Source organism: Onychomys torridus, chromosome 14 (assembly GCF_903995425.1).
Source record: "Onychomys torridus chromosome 14, mOncTor1.1, whole genome shotgun sequence".
NCBI classification, from domain to species: domain Eukaryota; kingdom Metazoa; phylum Chordata; class Mammalia; order Rodentia; family Cricetidae; genus Onychomys; species Onychomys torridus.
The window spans coordinates 61,281,069-61,307,564 of NC_050456.1; the positions used below are offsets into that span (position 1 = coordinate 61,281,069).

Sequence of the window (26,496 nt, forward strand, 5' to 3'; positions counted from 1 at the left end):
ACCTATAAGCCACTCTAATAAATACCATATTTTGTCTGTACTTATGTATATATGTATGTTTACATATGAATATATATTGTATTCACATTGCACATGTTTATATATAATATAAATGTATATTATATATATACATGCACACACGTGTATATATGTCTCCTTTCATTTATTCATTCATTCTATCTGTTCTGTTCTCTAGATAAATCCTGACCTAATCTAATGATATGTAAATAGATTAATAGATTATGATTAGATCCAGATTTTCAAACAAATCTCCTACCTTTCCACTACTGTCAAAAACCAAAAAGACTTATTTTTTGAGAAAGTTCATATACTTGTTAAAATAGCTCTAGAATGTATTTAAAATGAAAATGAACCTTTAGACAGAACAGGGTATCTGTTCATCATCAGAGATGACTAGAAATTTTGCTCAGTTGACTGTCTACTATACACGATGGCCTGAGTTTATTGTACATTAACATATAACCTTGGGATAGTAGTGCAAGCCTATACTCCTAGCACACAAAAGTTAGAAGAATGTAGCTCAAAAGTCCAAGAACATTCTTAGGTAGGCTATGAATGTGAGGCTGGCTTGGTCAAGAAATGAAGAAGAGGGGAAAAAAAGGAGGAAGAGGAGGAGGGGGGACGTAGAGGAAGAAGAAGGAGGAAGAGGAAGAACAATGAACAACAACAACACAAACAAAAGAAAAAAAAGAAGAAAAAGAACAAGAAGAACAAGAGGTAGAAGAAGAAGAAGAAATGAGTAATTATGTTAGAACTCATATCTGTCACCACCACACATGTTTATATAAAATAACTTAAACCTTTTGGCCATGATTTGATACCATGGCCTTGATTACTGTAATGTCTTAGGACTAAAAAAAGAGTCTTAGAAAATGTTCAAAACATAACTAAAGAAATACATGTAATTTTATAATATTAAAAATAATTTTCTTTTGTGTTTGTATCTTATTGGAACCTAAATATCAGAATTTGAACTATTTTTAACAGTTACCAGTCATTTCCTTATAACCTAGTTGAGGTAAATTCCAAATCTTCCAGTAAAAGACAAATGTTTATGGGACAAAGGAATATTTTTAACAAAAGAAATAGGGAATTTGAATGTGAAAGAAAAAATGTTAAAGATTTAAGAGAACATTAGGAAATAGACCTAAATCATAACTGTTCTTTCTTGGAAACCGCACAGAAGTACTTATAAATCCATTGTGGTGCTTTCTCTTTCTAAATAATTCAAAATAATAGGTTTATAATATTGAATACAATTGAGAATGAACACTTCATTTGAAAAAGAAGAGCAATTTTGTGCTACTCAATGTGATACAAGGAGCCAGACACATCATCTTAGCTATCTGATTACTCAAACCAGAAAGGGTCAACATATGTAGGTAACATCATCTTCCACAGACCTATCTCTTGTTCCTTTATTCTCATCCATTTGGAACCAACCTATATTTCTCTCCTTCTGGTTTTCAAATGCACTAGAATCTTTCTAATTTATAATCCTCCCCAGTTAATTGGCTATCTGCTTAAAAAATTATGATATACATATTAAGACAATACCTATTTCAGTATTTAGATATCATATTGAGTACCATGTTTTGGGATATATTGATTCTTAAATAATCACATTAATTTTATTTCTCTAATCTATGTTTCATATGCCATGTCTTAAAAAGCTATATTAATGCCTAGACATATAATAATTGAATAATTACTTTATATGAATAATATGATTATTAGATGGGCATGATATTTGACTTTCCCTACAGTCTCTTTCTAATATACAGCAGAATATTTAACATTATCAGATACTTAGTAATAAATATTTGAATAATAGAAAATTATTATTGCCATTGATATCCAGGCCTCTATGTAATTAGATGATCAAACATTTGAGGAGACTTCATGATTAAGTTCAATATTTATTCTTGGTCCTTTTATCTAATAAGCATTCCCTCTTAAGGTATTTTCCTTAAACAGATTGGCATGAACAGAACTACATTGCTATACCATAGACAACTTTCAAATATTTTAAATTTTAAAATAAAATCATCTTTATACTCAGGCATGTGTTCTTTTTTCCTAATAGACAACTTTAATATTTAGAAAGGTTTGAAGCAGGGAATTCCTACAGTTTTGGTGTTTTCACAGTGACAATCATGGTAATAGAGGAATGGACAGGACCCAGATGTACTGAGAAGTATCATTTTGAAGGGGAGAATAGAGAAAGCTTTACAAATAGATCACCAGTTTTGGTTATTTTCTTAATCTGTGAATGTTATTGATGTCTTTCAAACTTCTTTTGAAACAAAGCCAAAAAATTTTATCTGCTTTGACTCACAAATCATGAGGGATAAAACATTTACATTCTGCATGCCCATTGCATGTGTATTTCCATGTGATTTGGTCTTCTAAGTCTCTAAATTGTAACAGTGACTTTTTATCATGCATTAATTCTCATTTTCAACACTATTGTGATGAGTCCATAATTTGTAGTGCTCTCAGAATAATCTTTTTTTTTTAAATAACCTGACCTTATTGCTTCTCTGCTCTCAATTCATCAATACCTGCCCAAAAATGATCAATATAAACTTCAAAGTACTCAGCAGAATGCATGTGGATATTCCAAATCTGAACTTGTATATCCTGATTTTATATTCTTGTATTTTTTAATAACGCTTCAGTTGCAAAATATTGATTTTAAATTAAAGCTCTGCCTTTTTCTCTGAACACTATTTTGGCTGAAACCCACAGAACTACATACTTTGAAGTTTTAACATTTATTTAAAAACAAGTTATAATGTCACTGTGATTTGTCTTTGGTTAATAAAAACTGTTTTCCAAAAACATCAAATATGTTTTCATGCAATTTAATGCTTTAATTTATTCTTACTAAATAATACATAGAAATTACATTCCATGTAATTTAAATACTTGTAGAGTTTTTGAAAAAGACTTTCTGACCTAATATTTTGTTACAATGATAGGAATTTCATGTGTATTTGCAAAAACTCTACGCTTTCTTTATATTTTATTATACATTATATACACATATAGATTGCATATGTACTTATACAAATTTATATATACAAAACTTTGTCATGATGTTTGGGTTTTCTATTCCATGATTAATGTTTAATCACAGTATTTACTAGATCAGAATAAGTCAACTTTCAAAAGCACTTGTAGAATTTAACTTTATTTGTAATTTGTGAGGGAATTTAAAGCTCAGTTATGGTTTTTATAAAGATATCTCATTGATTTATATTTTGGAACAACTGATCTCAAAATTCAGTGTTCATTGAGGTCTCATAATTTTATGCTAGTTTAGTGGCTTGGTGCTTGTTTTTTTTTTGTTGTTGTTGTTGTTGTTTGGTATTTTTTCTGTTCTTAACACAGATAACAGCTTTAGTCCTTCACATGACATTAATTACATGATGGATTTTTTTCTCATTTATTTTCAAGGTGAATAATTACATAATGAACCTATCTCTTGCACATAGCTTAGGGAGTTGAAAAATCCAGTCTTACTCTGTTAATCTTTTAAAGTCACTGATTTTGTAGTATTAAGATTTTGTTACATCTGAATGTATGTCCATGCATTTCATGAGCTTGATATTTTTGTCTTGACTTTCATGTGCTCTCTTCTCTTATATTATACAGATGTCTAAGATTTCATTTTAACAAATGTACTAGAATATTATTTTTGTTGTTGTACTTTTCCATGATTACTCTAGGTATAAGATAACCTTTCACTTCTTTTTCTAGTCAATTAGCAAATTTCTTGAAATTTCAGTTATAAACACCAAGCAATTTGTTTGCCTTCAAAGAGTTCTGATGCTCCATTTAATTTCTTTTTCCTTATTTCTTTCTCATATTAAATATATATTGCTCGTGCAAAAGTTTGAAAATATACTATTTTGCTAAGACCTGCTATTTCTTTTTATATTACATATAAACTATTTACTTCTGAATATTGAACTCAATCTTTCACCATTCTGTTTTTCATTTGAGAGCCAATTTTTTATTTCTACAAATGAAATTTTTTTTCTTGGGAATCACCTTAAACAGTGTTATTTTTAAATTTTCTCCTTATATCCTGTCATATTTTAATGTTTTAATATTCTGACTACTCTTGGATTATGTGGTAGTATTTTAAATAGTATAGTGTTGATATAGTACATTGTTTATCTCCTTGTGAATTTGTATTTTTTTGTTAACAGCTCCAGCAATGTTTGACACAATTTTCAAACTCCTCCACTTGGTATCTTACTGTTTGTTAACTTTTCTGTCTTTTGTATGTTTTTTAGCCAGTTTCCTAATTTTCTGACTGATGTTTCCTTGAATTGTCCTATCTGGTGAAATTAGCCAAAAGTCTATGCATGTTCCTACTGAGTTTGGTGCCCATTGAAGAGATGAATACTCATAAAAGATAGACAGCTCATTCTTTTCATTTTTATTTTTGATGAAATGATTCTTTTGTCCAGACAAGTTATACAATGTAGCCCATGCTGACCCCAGAGTCATAGTTATAGTTCGGTCTCAGCCCACACAGTTCTGGTATCACAATCATGTACTATCACTCCTAGGTTTTTTGAGACAGGGTTTCTCCGTGTAGTTTTGGTGTCTGTCCTGAATCTCGCTCTGTAGACTAAACAGGCCTTGAACTCACAGAGATCCGCCTGGTTCTGTGCTGAGTAGGATTAAAGCTATGTGCCACTACCACCTGGCCAGACTATATTTCATTGTATACTCTTTTCCTTTGCTAGAATTCCACTATCAGAAAATTGACATGATTTTCCCTGCACACCCTCATTAATTTTTATTGTCCCTGTTTCATTTTCATTTTCCATGTAAAGGCAAACAAGCCCTTGATACCATCCTGTTTTTGTCTCCCGAGTTCAAAGATAACAGATGCATGACACTGTGTATTTAATTTTTAACAATATAGAACTGTAAGTATAACTTTGGGGCCAGCATGGGCTACATCTCAGCTTTAATGACTTCTTGAATTAAAACTGGAAAGTACTGAATGTTTGCCACCATTGTTTTTCAGTGTAGAGCAGCATCATTTTTTAAGACTTATATGCACTGAACATTTTATAAAGTTTAAAAAAGTGACATAAACTTAAATACATTTATAATCAATAAATAATCAATTATTGATGAATAGTATAGGAAGTCTGGGTGGAATTGTTTTATTTGATCACAAGTTTTGGGGCTTAATTATTACCATTATGTAAATCAATCTCTTTTGACATTTGGTGACATTTGATGACTGTACAAATGATAATTGCAGCATACTGACTGAGTAGTTCAAGTCATAAGATGTAAGGGAGATAAATCATTTCTGAAGTAATTAGTTGCTAACAAATTCTATTCGCTGTATCTACATGACACAGTATGCTAGGCAGTACAATTCACATAAAGCAGTCAAGACGAATTTCATTGAAATGAAGTTGCAATCAAGAACTAGATGAAAGACAATGAAACCATAAATATTTGATCAACAGTACTGTCTATGAGATTTGTGAGTCCAAATAAAATGTGATCCTATGCAGTGATGTCTGTTAGCTTTTGGCTACAAATTATGTGATAATTTCATTTACTTGTTTTTCAAAGGTCTCTTTTATTTTGTCTGCCTTTGGCTTGGTACACAGATGCACAAGCAACCAGAATATACAAAGTGTATTTGTATGAAATAAATTTTACCAAAATCCTTCTTAATTATTTTATTAGCAAATATAGTTTTAAAATTATGAAAAAGCAATCCATTAATAATTTTTAATGCTCTTGTATCTTATTCTCTTAAGAAAAAAGGCAATTTGTGTTAGTTTGATAATTTGATATTATACAACACAGATGTTTTGTATAGATAAATGTCCTACTCTGATACAATGCAAAGATTTTGTGCATACCTTCTATTATGATTTTCTTTTGCCATTGCAAATTTTCATATGAGCAAATTTAGACTCTTAATGAGAACCTTCTAAAATAGAATTGAGATACTTTTGCTTTAAAGTTAAAGAAAATCCAAGATTTTTCTGACCTTAAATTAGATATAAACAACTTAGGAATCCAAATATAAATTCAAATTTCATAAATACTTCTTATGTGGTTGATTTTTTATTATCTGTCTAAAATCCTAGATAAACATATTTATTTAAATAAACAAAACACTGTGCAGTCTACCTATCTAAATACAAAATTGAGCTTGGTGAACATGTTGGTTGCAGAGAATTCTCTTTGAGAGTCCTAGTGAAGTTGATGCTTTGTCATCAGAACATTTCTCCAACTCTTTTTCTTACCCAAAGTTCCAAGAAAAAAAAATATAAAATAAGTTTTACTGACCTTCATAATAACAATACATGAAATAAAGACACAAGCCTCTTTCTGAATGCTACTGGCTTCTCTGACACTTGTATCTGTCCTCAAATTTATTTTATTTTTTCAGGTTTCAAAAAAAAGCCCTTCACCTCCTATTGGTGAAATTATTAAGGCCACTCCATGTAGTTAAAAGAGAAGTTTATTTTGTGGGGTAACTTACAAATGAAGGGATAGGTTGAAGAGTCTGGCAAAGGTATGGCACAGTCCAGCAGTGTTCTTTGGAGAACTCTGCTCGGTCTACCTCCAGCATCCAGAGTCCCAGAACCAAGAGCGACCTCTCCTCTAGATCCTGGGTCTTCAGCTTCCTCCCTCTGCCCTGCCTTGTGGGCATGACCATTACCAAAGCCTCAATGGGGGTTGGAACTTCCAGGCCAATGCTGGGATGGCTACCCACTACATCTCCCCCGAAGGTTCTAACCTAATACAAGACTACATACAAAGAAATGGTTATAAAATATTGTCCAGGAGTAATGAGGGATAATGACCTAGATAAGTTGGAATTACAGTAAGTGCAAGCAATATCAAGCAAAAAACACATAGTAAAATCCAGGGAAGTCTAGGGCATGGGTAGGTGGCATATTACAAAGATCATTCCAAAAGGTGTCCTATCCTAAAGAACCTGAGTCTAATACTTAATATATTCTATCTAAGGTATTATATATGTATATATACTAAGTTGTAACTATAACTGGTAGTGTTCAACCTCATCAAAGACCTGAGAAGGAATAATATAATACCTGAGAAATGGGAGAAGGATGCAAGCAACTTTTGGGAGTCTTGCAAGAGTAGACAGAGACAGCTGGTAGCCTGGACAGTCACCTAATGTTTCTCAGCATCGTTGGTGTATTCAAATTGGCTATAGGCCTAGAGTATCTGACAGACTATTTTCAGAAGCAGGAATTCTGAAAGACCATCTTACCCTGTGTTGGCAAAATATAGTGGTCGCTTTCCTTATGTCCCACTTGTCCAGAAAGGACAGCATTTGTACTGTCAGCAGTTGAGGCAAGGGCAGTTCTTTGCCCAGTAGGCCATTTTGTGCCAAGAAGACAAACTTCCAAATGGAAATGTCTTAGAAGCTCAACATTCTCTCGGGATCAAATTGGTGCTGCCAGGAGCAATTGTGTCTCATATCAACAGAAATCTAAGTTATTTAAATGCCATATTCTCTAGGTCCATGAAGTGTTTGAAGATTACCTGTCCATCTGACCTATGTATTTATAAATATGGATAACCTAACTAACATAATTATAGAGATGACAAGTATAGGTGACAATACATCTATAAGTCTTATCTACCTAAAGAACCTAAGGACTAAGGCTTCCTATGAATAAGGCAAACAGTCTGTAAGCAAATGTAGAGTAAAAGTACAATGACTTCAAATTGTGAGAATACAAAAATATCTTTAACAGAGGTAGGAATGTATAGTGCAATATGTAATATGATAATAATCCTAAATATATATCAGTATACAGAATATCTTAAACAGAAGTAGAACATACATACAGTATGAGAGATAAAAATTTACATTTGTATCAATATACAGTTATTTCAAATAAGAGTAAAAATATGTGTACAATATAACAAACAGTTCTGTATTTGTATCAATATACAAATTATCTTAAATAGGAATATAAAAGGTTTATATTTGTATCAACATATAAGAATTCATAACAGTGCAAATTACAGTGCAAATTATCTAAGGCTGCTATATTACTAAATTTGTTTACTAATGTATATGATAGTCTACTGTAATATCTTATAACTATCCATTCCATTTCTTCTTTTCTTTTTTTTTTTTTTTTGAGACATATTTTCTTTCCTTAAGGAGAGTACTGAGTTTAACAGTTTCTTCCTCCCCCAACCCTAGAACCATTATCCATAACCCTGAGAAATATGAAACCTTAGGGAGAAGGGGCGTTGTTTTCTTAGAATTGCTTCCTGCTGTTTAGGGGGCGATGGTATCTCTGTTAGGTATTGTGAGAAAGCTCAGATAGTTAAATCTCAGTTAGACTAACTGTAGATTCTGCAGCAACTCTCAGAGTAATGGGTAAGCTTGTCTGAAATTCTGGCAAGAAGTGTAGTATGATTATGATTACCATGGCATCATTCTGGATTGGGTAGTGTTGTTGTTGTTGGGGCCCCATCTTCCTTCTGGAGACTTCAGAAATTGCTATTGGAAAAATTTATTTTTCATCAGAATGGAAGGTTTGGATTTAAAGTTGTCATGACATGTCAGAAAGGATTCCAAGAAATCAAGAGTAAGCATGGAGAGAATTAGAATCTTGAAGACAATGGTCCTTTATAATTGGTTTCCTTCTGTCTCACATCAGAGGGCTCTTCTGATATGGGACTGAAGAATCTCTCAACATTTTCTTTTATCAATATGCTTGGGTTTAGAGAAGGAGTGAGCCAATTCCATCTCCAAAGCCAGCTTGGTTTATAATTGCATTGGTGCCACAACTATTCTAGATTGATAGAGATATAGATGTTAGATAGTGATATCTTACTCTGTGTAGATTGGTACAAATAGATTCTTTCTTTCTGCTGTAAACATCTGGATATCCAAGGCCTTATGATTTCTGGAAGATGGGTATTTCCATTATCCTGGAAAGATAAAAACAGAACCCTACCCCAACCTTTGATTGTTAAATTTTTCTTACAACCTGAAGAGATGTCACATTGGTGGATGATCTTTTACTTCTCCTAATCAAGGGGTTTCTCCTGTTCGAATCAAATTTTTATTGATTTTGTTGGTATCCATAGCTTTTCTTCTCCTGTGGAAACAAAAGCTAAACCCCTTCCCCAATGGAGGACATATCCGTGTTTCCATTCTGAGGTCAACACATCTTTGAAATAAACTGGTTGGTTTAGCTCAGGAGTTATGTCTGTTGTCCAATGTCTCTCCTCAGCTGTTGTTCCTTTCTCATCAGCATTGAGAAAATTCAAGGTTAATAAAGCACTATGCAATCTATTTTTAGGAGTCATTGTTACCTGTTGCTGTTTATTTAGCATATCCTTTAAAGTTCGATTGGATCTTTCTATGACTGCTTGGCCTGTGGGATTGTGTGGTATACCTGTAACATGCTTTATATTGTAATAAGCAAAGAACTGTCTCATTTTATTGGAGACATATACTGGGGCATTATCTGTCTTAATTTGTACAGGTATTCTCATGATGGCCATAACTTCTAATAGGTGTGTAATCACAGAATCAGCCTTTTCAGAACTCATAGGAGTTGCCCACTGAAATCCTGAATAGGTGTCAATGGTATGGTGTACATATTTTGATCTTCCAAATTCTTCAAAATGAAACACATCCATCTGCCAAATTTCATTTCTTTGTATACCTTTTAGATTGCTCCCTGAAGGTAATGGAGTTTGGTTATAGAAGGAACAAGTAGGACATTTTTTCACAATATCCTTAGCTTGTTGCCAAGTAATAGAGAAATCCTTCTTCAAACCTTTGCTATTTCCATGGTGTTTCTTATGAAATTCTGAGGCATCTAGCACATTACCTATTAGTAACTGATCAATCTCATCATTACCTTGTGCTAGAGGTCCTGGCAGACCTGTATGGGGTCTGATATGGGGTCTGATATGTCTGATATGACACATATAGGATGGTCCCTTTTTCTGATGATTTCCTGCAGTTGTATGAATAATGAAGTTAATTCTGTATTATCAGGAATAAATTCAGCAGTTTCAATATGTAAAACAACTCTCTCTGCATATTGAGAGTCAGTGACTATATTGAGGAGTTCTGTGAAGTCCATCAGTACCATAAGAACGGCATACAGTTCTGCCTTTTGCACAGAGCTCTATGGACTTGTGGTAGCACACACTGGTAGGATTTGCTGAAGGAGGCAGAGATAGGAGGATCATGAGTTCGAACCAGCCAGGCTAGCTCAGTTGGTAGAGCATGAGACTCTTAATCTCAGGGTCATGGGTTCGTGCCCCACATTGGGCATCAAGTATTGGTGAAATTGTTAAGGCCACTCCACATAGTTAAAAGAGAGGTTTATTTTGTGGGTTAACTTACAAATGAAGGGATAGGTTGCAGGGTCTGGGAAAGGTATGGCACAGTCCGGCGGTGTTCTCTGGAGAACTCTGCTCAGTTTACCTCCAGTGTCCAGGGTCGCAGAATCAAGAGCAACCTCTCCTCTCAATCCTGGGTCTTCAGCTTCCTCTCTCAGCCCCGCCTTGTGGGCGTGACCATTAGCGAAGCCTCAATGGGGGTTGGAACTTCCAGGCCAATGCTGGGATGGCTACCCACTACATCCTCCACTATGACATTTTCATCATCTATGGACATCTTACTTCTAAAGTAAATTCAAGCATAATGTCTCTCCAGTTTAGGGTTCTTGAACTCTAATTTGAGAAGGAAATATGTATCAAGATTCATGTTTTTATTGTTATAGAGCTGGGGTCTCTTCTTGTCTATAGACTTGACTCACTTTGCTGTCAGACTAATAGTATTCATCACAATCTTATGTCTCTTCTACAATGAGTTAAATATGGAATCCTTAAATGAGTAATTTAATTCCAGAACCTCACATTAAATATCTACTTTCTATGGCCATCTATGAACTCAGCATGAAAGTATTCAATCAAGGGAAACTAGTAACAAAGGGATGACCTAGTTAAGAGAAATGGTGTTGAGTCATCCTGGATCTAAGCAAATGAGTAGTAGCTGCTCCTTAGTATAAAAGAAGAATTGGAAGAGTTATCATGAGAACTTAGTGAACATACCTATAAGAGAACTTTGCCTATTTTCACTGTGGTCTTTGGAATAGGAGAATACTCAGCGTGCTTCAACGATCTTTGGAACACAGCCAGGATTTTATGAACAGCATGGTTCTATTCTCTGACTCCCTGGACAGAGAGGGCAGAACACTCTTTCATGATGAACTGGCCAACTGCCTTTGGGTAAGAAAAAGAAAATAATGAAACCAGTATCTAGGTTAGGATGGAGAATATTAAACCCAATAAATCTTTTTTGATCAGTAGGAGGTTTCATAAGGTGTTGCTTTTATAGTCTGCTGATAATTTAATAATTTTCAATGAGTCATGTAAGATAAATAAAATTATTTTAAAATACATCCATATAGCTGAGAAACTCCAATCTTTCATAAAAGGATTAAGACATGCACAACTCCAATGAAGAAAGAATAGCCAGTATTTTCAATGTACTGGGTGCTTAACTTGCTGGGCTAATTGGAGATTTGAAGGGAATTGTTATTATTCATCAGAATTTTGTCTATTTCACAAAAATATCATAAGTATCTTCTTTCAAAGTGATTAAATATACATGACTGGAAGACTCCATCTGTCACAGCTATTATATTTTGTACCCTCATCATTTTGTGTGTGCTGTGGTTACAAAGAGAGGTTTCCTTCAGGAATGGTGAGAAACACACTTATCTGTGGATATAAGGACAAATATTTAGCCTAAACATGATGGTAACAAGGATGCAGCTCAGAAGGCCTCTACTGGAGTAGATTATCTTTATATATTTAACAATATATATATTGATATAACAACAATTAAATAAAAAGAGGCCAACAATTTGAAAGACAGCAAGGATGGGGCTACATGTGATTGTCTACAGGGAGCAAAGGAGAGTGGAGCATAATATGATTATATGACAACCACAAAAAATTAAAATAATACTTTTTAAAAATGTTTGAAAATGGTTATATTTAATTTTTAAAAATGTATTTGTATTCATGTGTATAAAGTGTTAATTGCTTCTATCTTACATTAGTCAATCATTCCTTATAATGAATATCATTGCTTGGCATTTTGTGTGAAAACTAATATGCTGTTCTTCATTTGGTGTTAGTTAATCTTCTGTGTGTAATACCCTTCCCACTGTATAAAAGAATGCTTCATGGGACATCGTAAATAACAACAAAAACTCTTTCTCTAGCAGTTTCAATTCAAGAACTAAAAACTCTAAAACTGAAGTGGTTTGTGTGCACCTGCTATCAATGTGAGTACCAGAGCCAAGGCCTTCCTTTGTACTCACAATGAAGCTTATGCTCTTCAATGAAAAGCTGGGGACCGAGACTATTTCCCTAGTAGATACTTTAGTTTACTCTGATCTTACAAACATAAGGGTGTTCAAGCCTAGCATTCACACTGAGAAAATGAAATCTTAAGAAATGTCTCATAAAATGAGTATATATATATATATATATATATATATATATATATATATATATATATATATATATATATGTATGTATATATAGTCATAAATTATGATAACCTTTAGAAACAGTCCAATACTCTTGATATAGAAAAAGATAATGTAGATACACTGGCTTAGTTGTATTATAAGCAATATATGGCATTTATAATTAATCTAGATAATGATTAATAATGATGTATTGAATCATAATTTTTACTATTAAATTTGCAAACATTTAAAAATAAATCATCTCTACTATTTTTCAGTGCAAAATACCCTCCATACTAACATGTATTTGGGTCCTGGGTGTAGTTGGAGGAGTTTTTCTGTCTGGCCCAGTCAGGACAAATCTCTCTTACCCGCCAGTCCCACAGTCGCTCAGACCCAACCAAGAAAGCACACAGAAACTTACATTGTTTAGAAACTGTATGGCAGTGGCAGGCTGCTTGTTATCTACTTCTTCTATCTTAAATTAACCCATTTCTGTTAGTCTATACTTTGCCACATGGCTTGTGGCTTACCAGTGTCTTTATATGTTGCTTTTCATGGCGGCGGCTGGTGGTGTCTTCCCCCAGTCTTCTACTTCCCAGAATTCTCGCCATTTGTAGTTAAGAGTTTTCTTGCCTTTCCTTGTTTGTTGGCATCTGTATAAAATGTCCGAACTCCAGATATGGGTTTTTCACGTGCAATTCGAGGCAAGATCCAATCAGCTCTCTTGTTCTGCCTATACTTCCTGCCTGGCCACTGGCCAATCAGAACTTTATTTACACAGAGCAATATCCACAGCACCTGGGTTCCCATATGGCAGTGCTACTTGAGAAGTTGTATAATCTCCAGAAAACAAAGCCAAGTAGGAGGAAGTTGCTTACTGGAGGAGCTGGGACATATGGATTCTTGGCCATCTTTACTTCCCCTCTGAGTTTAATGTTCCCTGAACTACCAATAAGAAAGCAAACACATTCTGGTTCTTGCTATGGGTTTCCTTTACTTTGCAGGTGCCTCTTTTACCTTGAAACAGTAAGTTAAAATAAATACTTACCTTGCTCCTGGGATGTAATTTGTGCTGACCATTTAAAAACAACTAATACAGTCTTACAGTCCCTCCTCTTTCTCGACAATTGGAGTCTTGAACTGGCTGTTTGGAACCTTGGGCTTATTCAGGGACACTTTGCTTAGCCTAGAAGGAGGGGACTGGACCTGCCTGTACTGAATCTACCAGGTTGAGCTGAATCCCCAGGGGAGTCTTGACCCTGGAGGAGATGGGAATGGAAGGAAGGGGCTAGGGGGAAGGCAGGGGAGAGGGCAGGAGGGAGAGGACAGGGGAACTTATGTCTGATATGTAAAATTAAAACACAAATATAATTTTTAAAAAAAAGAAAAAAAGAACTAAGACAGTATGTCAGTAATATTCTCTCATCAAAAATTTTAATTTTAGAATGCAAATATACTAAAGATAAGCAGAGTGGATAGTAGTAGGAATTACCAGTCAACCATAATAATAAGCACCTATAAAATATTCATTTGGAAAAAAATATTTATTCTATGTTGGGCTTTGTTCTAAGTATTTTTCATGACAGATTTATCTGAAAATCTTAGATAACCAAGAAAACTAGGTACTTAGAAACAATGAACACAATGCTGGGGAGTGGTGGCACATGACCTTAATCCCAGCACTAGGGAGGCAGAGGCAGGTGGATCTTTGTGAGTTAGGGGCCAGCCTGGGCTACATAGTGAGTTTCAGGAAAGGCTCTAAACCTGCACAGAGAAACCCTGTCTCTTAAAACCACAAATAAAAATAAAAATAAAAATAAAAATAAAAGAACACATGGTTTGTCTTTAGGGTCCATAAACTAAAATAAAAAACAGTGGAGTATATGTTATTAGATTATCCTCTTATTTCTGAAAATTCTGTTCCTGTAGTTTGTGTATATGGAAAATTACTTAAATGGAAAGCTGGTTGGCAAAACATTGGTGTGGAAGCAAAAATAACTGGTTTTGGAATTAAAAACCATTGATGTCAGTGTTCTCACATATTAGGGGTGAGATTTCTAGCATCACATGGCTTTTCTGAAGCATTCTCTGTGAGCTGGTATGACACCACTTGCTTTTAAGGTTTTTACATATACTTTTAAGAAATGTTATTATAATAGGTTGTCATAACTAGGTTTGTACAATATTCTCAGCAAGTGTTCACTACAAAATTAGAAACATCTTGAATTGTAGGCTATTTTAAAATATCCATTGTGATTTAATCTACCTCTTTGATAATTATGAAGTTAATGAGCACTTTCATGATTTTAAAGCATTATTAAAATAAAATTGAAACAATTTTGTAATACAAAGTAACATAACTTCATATTATAAAATGCCACTGAGAATTTGAATTAATAAAGTAATGAATAATTTTTCCTTAACCAGTTTTTCTCTTTGCTATTAAATATCTCAATAGATTTATTTCAAACTCTTCTGAATGACTTAATGCTAAATGCATATACAGTACCTAATAAATTTTTTAAAATGACCACATGATCTTAACACACAACTGGCTTCAACATATACAAATTCTTTCATGGTGGTGGTCAAATGTTGTTTTCTGTACAGTATTTTTCCCATTAGTAGGAAAAACACCTGAATGTCAACATTAACTCATATGGCATGAGCTAATATATGCTAGTACACCAAGTTTTAAATCCAGATTTGTGCACTGAGATAAATGTCTGCCCATCATTTGTACAGTAATAATTTCCCCTGATGAGTCTTGCTGATCATCCACAATGTGCCACGTGACTCATTAACTTAATATAGACCTTATCTCACTATTGAGTTAGCACAGTGATTTATAATCTGTCATTAGCCAAATGTCTGGTGATGATACTAAAAATTAATGTAAAGTCATTTATATGACTTCACAACTGGGCAATTTCTTTAATGTTCAAGAACCAGAAACCAAAGGCTGCTCTGTAAGTAACGCAAATGTCTTCAGCTGTAATTCTGTGGAGTGGGGATGCTGATGCCAAGCCTGTGTGCTGACCTTTTACAAACACATCTGAGGCACATCTTCCTGAAATATTGTCACTGTTGGGTTTATTGAAGGGTCTTATGTCTTATCTAGGGAGCCAAATCATACAGATAGAACACCTGTGACATTTTATTATTCCAAATAATGTGGAGCGATCTGATATTAATTATTATATTTGGTCAACATCAGTAGGGGTGTGTGTGTGTGTGTGTGTGTGTGTGTGTGTGTGTGTGTGTGCATGGATGCACATTCTGGGGACAGAACCCGAGAGACCTTGCACTTGTTAGGCAAGCACTTGGCTACTGAGGGAACCCCAATTTCCTCTACTTAATTTTGAAACATGTGTTAATTTTCTGTTCTATTGGCTATGCACAATATTACCATATGTCCATTGAGCAGAAATGATATGTAGCCCACATTTTAAGAGTCCGGAGTCTAGCTTCTTTAGCATATTACAGGTTCAATTAAACTCCATGACAGACCTGAATTGCATATCATGAGAATTTAATGTAAGGATGTATAAAGCAGTAAAGATACACAGGGCATGGAGAAATGGTTAGAGAAAATTTGACTTTCTTGAGGTCTCTGACTTGATCTGGAAATCATATTGAAATAACAACAAATTATTGGAGGGAAAATATACAGATTTTTAAAATCAGATGGAAGCACTCAGACAAGACCCTGTGGAGGGCTCAAACCAAAGTGCTTATATAGTCATGTGAAAAGGGGACAATTACAGTAAAGTAATGGAGACACACTGGCAAACTAGAGGATGATGAGCAATAACTATTTTTTTTCTGCAGCTTTAATTCAGAGGGTGACTCCCTAGACTATGACAAGAATTCTTCATCTTTCCCATTTCAGGGTCAGAATCTTTTGCATAGGATTGCTAGGAGTATCCTTGTCTCTGGTGACAAGAAGGTTTCTTGTCTCCTGATACAGCATAAAATGTGTGCTACAGACAGGCTTAATAATTTACTTTTTCACAGGGTGCTCAGAGAATATTTGCTAAGTATAAGTAGAGCCTGGAGATTAGGGAGAAGTACAACCCCAGAAGTGCCCAAAGTCAAGGAGAGAGAAAGGACATCCATAGGAAAGACAGGAGGTTCCTCACAAATATAACAAAGTAGAGAACACTTGAGGGATATCATAAAAGCCTTCTATTTTGAAGGAAAATGGAGAGGCAAAATGTGCTATCTTAGTCAAGAGGCAAGAAACAGCCTGAAGTCCACATCATCTCATTGGGGAGAATATGATGTTTCAAGGCTATTTGTGATCCTGATGGTTGCTACCTGATATTACCTGCCGTGGAAGCAAGTCAAAACTTGTGTATCCACATATTGATATGGGAATAATAATTTTGGGTTTCTTTATTTAGGTAAGGGAGATAATAGCATGGTATCTTAAGTGTCACCAAAATGATGCCTGCATTTGTAATTCTGTTAAGTCAAATACTATTAATGATACACAGTCAAATTGTAAGCAATGTACAGGATGATGTATATTGAAGAGGTGGTATTTTAATATTATTTGACCCATACCAAAACTGGTTTAAAAATTATATTTCCCTCACTTATCACTAGTGAATAATTAAATATTATTTAGTAAATGCAAAATATAAATTCAAGAGTATTAAAATCAAAGGCTAGTGGTACTGGAATTATTAAAATGTTATTTATAATGCATTCGACTGTATATTCCACATGTTTGAAACTTTCTGAACATATTTCTGTTTGCAATTAAGCTAAGAGAAGTCACACAGTATGCAAAACATAACCAAAACACATTCACATGGAAAAGATGACCTCTAAAGATCAGAAAAATATATGAATAACTCTAGCAATGGGGGATTTTTTAATGAAATGTACATTCTACATTCTTTTTAATGTAAAACTGCCTGTGTAACTATACAAAAAGGGTAAGGTGAAGAAAATGGATTAGATCAATGTTTTAGTAAAGAACAATATCTGAAAAACTCATTTTAATTTCAAAAGTACTTATGGAATTATGATATCTACCTTCATTCTTCATAAGAGCTGCTCCACTATAAGTGAATAGCCAAGGTAAGATATGATGTCCCTTAATATTTACATCCTCAAAATAATTCCCTTCATGTTCATAGTGCATATCCCACTGTTTCTTCTACCATAGAAGAAAAACAATCACAAAATAAAGCCTCTCTGTGTGTATCTCTGTCTCTCTCTCTCTCACACACACACACACACACACACACACAGAGAGAGAGAGAGAGAGAGAGAGAGAGAGAGAGAGAGAGAGAGAGAGAGAGAGAGTCCACCATTACAAAACCAAGTACATACCACATGCTGTTTGTTTTCCATTTACAGGATTCTGACACCTCCATGGATGCATAGACCTGTGAAGCTGTTACTCTTTAATCATCTGGAGGAAATTGTGAGTTTCCCCTCAAAAGGTGTTGATTTTACATAAGAAGGAAAATAGAAAGAAAAGTCAAGCAATAAAAAAGAAAAATACCCTTACAATTAAAAAGTGCATTTTGAAATTACCTTAAACAAACAGCTTTTGATAATTATAGCCAAAAACATCACAGCATGATCCAGTTCACACAGTTACAGGTAAAGGATGCACTGAAATTGTCTATTTATTTCAGGCAGTCCTTTGCTTTCTTATGATACTATATTACTGTGTGCCCTAGAGATTACAGGCTGGATTATGTTCCAAAGAACACTTTGAGGATGACCTGTGCCTCAAACCTTCACATGAAGTCACTGTTCCTCTTCCAAATGCATTTAATCAGGAAATTGACAGTAGAAGACTAGTAGATCAAATATAAGGCTGGACTGTGCTTCAGCGTTTGAAACTTTGTAGCATGGATTTTCAGTCATAATCACTTTGACAATCTCAACAAACAAATGAGATACATGATAAAAACTTTCATACTATATTCTGTAACACTCACTTTCATATTTGTTCCTGACCTGTGACTTCATAGAAATAACAATCCAGAGATAGATATGTCTTGTTGTAAGTTTCAAAACAATATTTTTTCATTTAAAAATAGGACTCATTAGTAATTTCTACTGATTTTTATATTAGCCTTACCACATGAAATTTTATTTGTCCTGTTTCATCTTGAGTCACCTGTGTTGTGTCCTCTGTTTCTTCCCCCTAGCTGAAATATCTATGATGACTCCTGATCAATAGTAATCAGATCATGACTTCCTTATGGCTTCCACTGTTGAATTCAGGGATACATACTTACATATGTATATGTAAATGTACACAGGTTTTTCTTTTTCTTTTGCATGGATACTTTTGTGTAGGGTTGAACTGTGGGATTTCTTTTATACAAAATTATTTATGTCTCTAGATATGATGATGGATTTTGTATCACACCTATTAATTTCTGTGAATAAACAGAATAAAACTATATTTATCAGATTTTTAGGGCTTTCTAAATTTTAAAGCCACTGTTTGATAGCTTGGGTGAAGTGGGAATTTAATGTGATTCTTTCTTTAGGGCTGGTTAAGCATTCGGGCTTTGGAGCAGCACAGTTCAGCTGAGATTCGTTTGGATGAGGACTCAGAAGCTTGTAGTCTGAGGAAACAAGACCAGCTGAGGAACTGGTGAGGTGAGGAAGATGTGGCTTGTTCTGTGTCTCTGATCTTCCAGCACTCACCCCAATAACTGGCCTCAGGTTTGATTTTATTAATAAGAACTTCTAACAATTCTGCTGCACTTTAGACCATCAGCTATAGGAGCCTCCTTGGGACTGGACTAGGCTCCACATAAAGAAGACAGTTGTGTAGCTTGATCTGCTTCAGTGGCCCCCTGGCAGTAGGATCAGCATCTATCCCTGGTGCACGAACTGGCTTTTTGGAGCCCATTACCTATGGTGGGACACCTTGCACAGCCTTGATGCAGGGGGAGGGGCTCAGACTTGCCTCCACTAAATATACCAGGCTCTGCTGAGTCCCCATGAGAGGCCTTACCTTTTAGGAGAAGGGAATGGGAGGTGGATTGACAGGGGAAGGCTGGGGGAGAGGGCTGGAGGAGGATGTGTGACTGGTGTCAAAAATGAATGAAAAAAAAAAAAAAGAAGAAGAAATGAAAGGCTACCAGGGTTTTCTGTTGGCCCCTCCTCAGTCTGAGATAGTCCCAGTTAACAAAGCCTAGTTATCAAAGTATTTCCCACAGAACTACCATCTTCTGGCTACTTTTGTCATTGTTCTAATGTTCCTGAGACCTCCTCACATCCTCCCTTTGCATGCACACCCATCTCTGTAACAGAGGAAGATGTTAAAAGTAGAAAAGAGAGAAGTCGATGCTGGACTCTTTCCCTGTAAGAAGAACGTGTTAATATCTGTCATTAATGCTCTCTCTAGGATCTGGCTTTGATTCTGACAGTAATTAAAACAGACTTTCATAGTTTCTTGGCAGTCCTAATATGCCATACGGACATAGGAAAAGAAATACAATAAGGATTTTGGATAATTAAACTTAGGATTTCCCTCTTGAAAAAAAAAAAGAATATATATAGATATAGATATAGATATAGATATAGATATAGATAGATATAGATAGATATGAAGACATCCATAGAAGAGAGCTGCAGAGCAATCTGAGCCTCCCAGATCATTTGCTATAAGCAGCTTATGATCTTGTTTATCATAAGACAAAAGAAGCAAGAATCCTCAAATGGTTTTGTCCTTTTCATGTCCATTGAAACAAGCCATCCTACCAGTTTTCTTTAAAAAAAAAAATTGTTAATTATTACAAAAAAAAAGCTCTGTAAAGAATTAAAATTCTAAACTTCATAAAATTGAAAATATGTGCTTTAAGTGGTAAAAGTTAGAAACAATTTTTACACAGCACAGGAGATAACACTATCATGAAAATGGTGATCACAGGAAGAGGCATATCTATTGCACTCCAGCTGTGCTGACCCTGTGGTTTCCCCAAATGCCGGAAACGCTCTACTGCATAATCTGTGGTAGTGGGAGACTGCATTCATGCTCTTGTCTGAAGTTAAAAAAAAAAGAATTAGAAGCTTAAGTATTACTAATTTAACCAAGACGTTAAAATAAGTGTTTTGCATTAAATGCATACCTATAACCAGTATCCATGGGATCACATTTGTAAGATATATTTCACATGAAATACTTTTAATAAATAATTGGTATTGAAATATTAAATCACTTACCTTATATTTATCTCTCATAATAATGATTTAGGATTACCATTTCTCCAGACTCAATTTCAGGAAGATTTTCTGTAATTCTTTAGAACATTTCCATGTCAGGCTACTTAACCCAAACCTAGCAGTATTCACTTTGAAAGTGAACTGTGGTGAAAACATTTTTTAATTGAAAAAAATTCAAACTACTGTTCTATATTATGCCAAATATGCACCATTTAATGGCAGATCATGATCAACAGTATAGAAATGTGTTATTCCTAACTAAGTAAATCTATTGAATGTTCATAATAGGGAATAGAATGTAATTGGAATCTTAAGGCTGGGTGAGGTTATGGATTCTCAGTAAAAGGAGCTGATTTAAGTCACAGCCTTTAAAAACTGAAAAGGAATGCCACCATCCTGTATTCACTTACCATCTGCCATGAAATTACATCCATCTATTTCAGGAGGAACAAAGCCAACAGATGTAAATTTAAGTTCACCGAGAAGAGTTTGTGTTTACAACAGTGCCCAGTGTGCTGGTATTGCTTAATAAATGTCAAATCTGATGGATAATATTCATTTAGATGTTACATGGCTGCTTTTACATTTCCCACTGCAAAGCTTTGAATTATAGACAGTGCAGTAAAATGTCTTTATTCTAATTTAATTTCACAATACCTAATTATGGAAGCTTACCATATTCAGTTTAAGTGTCTTAGGACTAAGAATCATTACTATTTGTGTTTTCAATTCAATTGCTCACAGACCAATAAACACTTATTTCAGCCTCTCAGGAGCAAGCAGGAAGATGCATGTGGCTCATGAATTACAACTCCCATCTACAATAACATCCTAACCTAATGGAAGAAATAGATACAGATGTAATTAACTATAAACATATATATCATTTAATATATTATTTTGTGGGCACACATAGTGTGCATTTATCTACTTTGGATCAAATTCCTTTTAGTACATTGATTTTTCTCCTCATCTTTAATTTTAAAAGTTTTCTTAAACTCTATTTTGGCTATTTGTGCTTTATAATTCACCAAGAGAAGCATGTTACTTTGAATGAGTTTAGGAATATTATATTAAAGTTGTATTGATAAATGAATAAATAAATATAATAATTTAAAATATATAACAATGGAAACTACACATGTGGGAAAGTGCTTCATTTATACACTACAACCAAGGAAAGCTGAGTGAAATAAGCTTTAATCCATATTGATTAAAATTCTAAGTATAAGAAAATAAATGAATGAAATAATAAACGTAGCCCTTTTTATCTATGAACTTAAATTTTACACAAAAAAGCAAATAAAGAAAGAAACCAAAAACTCTAATAAGTGCTCTCATTTTACCATGCAGTACAGTCTGCTGGAGCAACATGCTTTTTCATTTAGAATGAATTGCTTTGTGGATTTTGTTCAACACTGTCTTTACATGGAGAGTTAATTAACCAGAGAATGCTCCAAAAGAAATAGAAAATATTCCTCTTTGTTAGGAATTTGAGGAAATAGTCTATGAAAGTCCAAGTGACATAAAATTATTCTTAATTACAAGCAGGATTCTTTTCTTTGTCTTCTAGAACATTGGATCAGTTTTGTGACACTTCTTTTCTTTGTTCAACTCTTTTCCAGATGGAAGTTTAAATAAAGAACTCTGCTATGAAACACTGATATTATCAGAATTTCTTAGAAGGGTACATAGACTTTTTTTTTAGTAGAAAAACAAAACCCTCTAAATACGACCATTACTAACTACTGAGTCTTTCCAAGCTCTGCCTTTCTGAATTGTTCACTTTGTACTGTGGATTCCTACCATGAATATTCTGCATCTTCTTCTTTCAAGGACAGTTGATTACTTTGGCAGTTATAGAACCTATTGCTCAAACAAAAGTTTACCTGAGTCCCAGTCTTCCCTTCTGTAAAGTAGGGTAATTTCAATGTCTCTTCTAGAGAGATGGAGAGAGAGCCATTAGCCATTAATACAGAAAACATTCTTCAAGTTGAGTCTGGTGATGGTGTGTGACTGATAAATCTTGGCTCCATACAGTCTTGGCTTTCAGCTTAAATGGCAATGTTTTTGTTTGTTTGTTTGTTTGTTTTTTGTTTTTTTTAAAAATCAGTTTATAAAAAAAAAAAACATAAGACTTCAAAAACCAGAAAAGAAGAATAATTATAGGAAGAGGAGGAGGAGGGGGGAGGAGGAGGAGAGGGAGGGATAGAAGGAGGAGGGGGAAAAGGGAGAGGGGGGAAGGAAAAGAAAAATCATGAAAATGGAAGCTAATAATATGTAAAAGTTTGTACATTTGTAATCTTTATTTACCATGACACTGATTAAGTCATTCATTCTTTAATACATTCCAAAAGCCAGATGCTGGTGGCCCTGGTAGAGCACTCCTTTAATCCTAGCACTGGCAAATGTGGCCAGTTTAGGCCACCCTGATCTACAGATCGAGTTCCAGGACAGCAGGGCTGTTACATAGAGAAACACTTTCCAAAAGGAAAAAAAAATTCCTAAATATGGTATAAGAGTTTGAACAAGTAATTGTTAATATCAGTGGATGTCTGGGAGTACAGAGGAAAACATGGAGTATATATCTACATTAATAAACTAATTAATTTTGAGATTAATTAATTTAAATCAAATTAAGAGATAAAAATTGGCTGAATGTCACATTTTCAGGGATTTTGCAAACCCTATTCTGTATATCATTCAGATTTTTCAAACACATGTAAGGCAATATTCCTTAATGCATGATTTAAAATATTTTACTCTATGTAACAAGTTTACCCCTACTTTCCTATATATACATGAAATAAGACAGAAAATTTTACTAGAAGAAATTCTTCAAAAGAAGTAATATTGGGTTTTTTTCGTTTTTTGTTTTCAAATAAAAGAAGTAAGATTAAGGATTTTAGTTTATATTCTGTTATTTCTGTGTCTTTGTGTTTGAATATGATGGTGTTTGGAGGCTACAATCCATACATTTCTGGCTCTTTCAAAGTTTTAATAAATATATATCAAATATATTAGACATCTGAATCAATATTAATTGTAGCACAACTCCTAATTGGTCTTAATAGAAACCCAGAGCCAGATATCGGGTTAAATGCCTAATGATAAAAGAGAAAAAGGAACAAGCAACAGCCACCTCTCACCTCAACCAAAAGGACTGAGCTCCCTTCTCCTCCTGCCTTATATTCCTTTATCTACCCAGCCATATCACTTCCTGTTTCTACCTCCCTAATGCTGGGATTAAAGGCATGGGTACCTCCCAAGTACTGGGAGCAAGGGTATAAAATCCCAAGTGCTGGGATTAAAGGTTTGTGCTACACTGCCTGGCCTCTATTGCTAACTAGTGGCTGGATTTACCCTCTGATCTTCAGGCAAGATTTACTTCTTAGAGAGCTGGAGAGATGCCTCAGGGGTTGAGAGCACTGGTTGTTCTCTCAGAGGTCCTGAGTTCGGTTCCAGGTGGCCACATGGTGGCTCACAACCATCTGTGATGAAATCTGGTGCCCTCTTCTGGCCTGCAGGCATGCATGCAGGTGGAGCACTGTGTGGATAATAAATAAATAAGTATTTTTAAAGAAAGATTTACTTCTTAGATCATACAAAAGAATATCACCACAATTAATAATAAAAGTAAAGTGGAACATTGGGAAAAATAGTCAATATTTTTATATTTAATGTATACTTTCATCCATGTACACTTCCTTAGTCAGGTATCTAACTCTTAAAGCTGAGACAATAAGGAGTAAATAAAAATTAGAATGTGACAATGTAGGACCACATATTTTGTGTGGCCTTTTCTTTACAAGTAAAATTAGAGATAGACTATAATGATGTTTATAAAAACAAAGTTTGACACATTTTCGGGGAAAAAAAAAAGATTTGCAGATACCTTAAAAATAAAATTTTAAAGATTTATTTATTTATTATGCATACAGAAGAGGGCACCAGATCTCATTACAGATGGTTGTGAGCCATCATGTGTTTGCTGGGAATTGAACTCAGGACCTCTGGAAGAGCAGTCGGTGCTCTTAACCTCTGACCCATCTCTCCAGCCCAAAAATAAAATTTAAAAAAATTGGATTTTATGAAGTCATTTAACAGGCACAAAAGTGTGAAAAATTAGAATCGTGGCTTGTGAAGAAAATAGAAATATTCCAGGGTTATAAATTTCATCCCATTTTAAAATTTGGTAAGAGTTGTATTTAAACAGTGGTAAACATTTGGAACCAGTAGAAGTTCTTATTGTGTGCTAAAGAATCTACATTGTGACATTTATTTCAAAACCAAACCATTAATGGACAGTAACTAATAATAATGTTTCCCATGTGACTCATATCAAGGACGCCAACATGTGTATGAAAATGAAAGCTCTCAGTACCTTCTGAATCAATCTTTTGCCACTCTATGTGTATATTTAATATAAGAAATGCTTGGGTCATAACCACTGACATTTGTGAACATTTTTTGTATTTAAGTTCCTTTTCTACTAAAAGATATTGGTTTTATTGGGTTCATCTATTTCTTCAAGTGATTTTATCGTGGATCCAGTACATGTTTCTAATGTATTTCTGCTTATTTGTTGTACATACATGTTTCATATAGCAAACATAAAGTATTCAGCAAAAACTGCAGTCAGATTAAAGTAGTCAGTAGAACAAATTAGGTCCTTATCATCATGACACATTATAAATTAAGTGGAGATGTTCTCTAGATGATACTTTTGTTGAATTATTGGACAGCAAAGCTATTTTTGAATACCACAAATATTCTCTTAGACAAACTCCAATGTTGTACACTTACAAAATGCAATGAGAACATACAGCACATGCATATATGGTAAAACATAATAGGAGATATTTCCCTTATGTTTAGCAAAGTGATATGCCCAGATATTCGTATAAGTATAAAGGGTGCTTCAAATAAAACTGCATACAGTTCATGCATTTTCTAGAATAGTTTAATATAAAATAATTACAAGTATAATGGTTTATTCATTATAGAGATTATGTAGGGAGTAAAGTATCTACAATGCAGAAAACTTAGGATATTTTCCTACACATTCACCTTAATCTTTCCTAAGCTCATGCTGATAGCTCATTTCAAGACTTCTTGTTGTGCCCTCAAGCTATCACCAAGTTGTCACCTGTAGTTATAGACTGAAACGTCTTCCCACACTTTCTTGGCATCCTGTATCAATGTGTAATAACCTAAACTGATTTTCAGATAATAATTTGAAGCTTTCAATTTGAATTGATTTATACTTTCAATAGAGTAAAATATCTTCTTACATGAAAAACTCAACAGGACACTCAATTCTGAACTGGTATAAATAAAGTGATCCTTTTTGAACTCTTATAACATCAAAGATAAGACACATGATCTTAATATTCAGCAGAATAAATTTCTTTTAAGCCATTAATGAAGAATTTAATGTTCACAGGAGGAAGTTCACTAGAAGCAGAAGAGACGTAGTCAGTGGGAGACTTAAACAATAAAATGCAGGATACCTAAGAGGAATGTGTATGTAGAATTTCATTACTAACAGAATGTGGTTCACTTGGTGAAGATGGTTAGAAGGTGATAAAGGTGATAATACAGAAAGTATCTGTAGACTGGAGTAATGTCAATTGAATAACTATTTTCTATACCTATGAGAGATTCAAGATGAGAAAGTTTTAGTGATTTTGTA

The 26,496-nt window shown here is 34.2% G+C and overlaps 1 non-coding gene across 1 annotated transcript; it reads left to right on the plus strand.

The window, feature by feature from the left end:
- The first annotated feature begins 20,458 nt into the window (after nucleotides 1–20,458).
- Nucleotides 20,459–20,623, plus strand: LOC118595959. The gene has a single exon (XR_004946638.1). It is a non-coding gene; the product is annotated as a U1 spliceosomal RNA (small nuclear RNA).
- The last annotated feature ends 5,873 nt before the right edge of the window (nucleotides 20,624–26,496 follow it).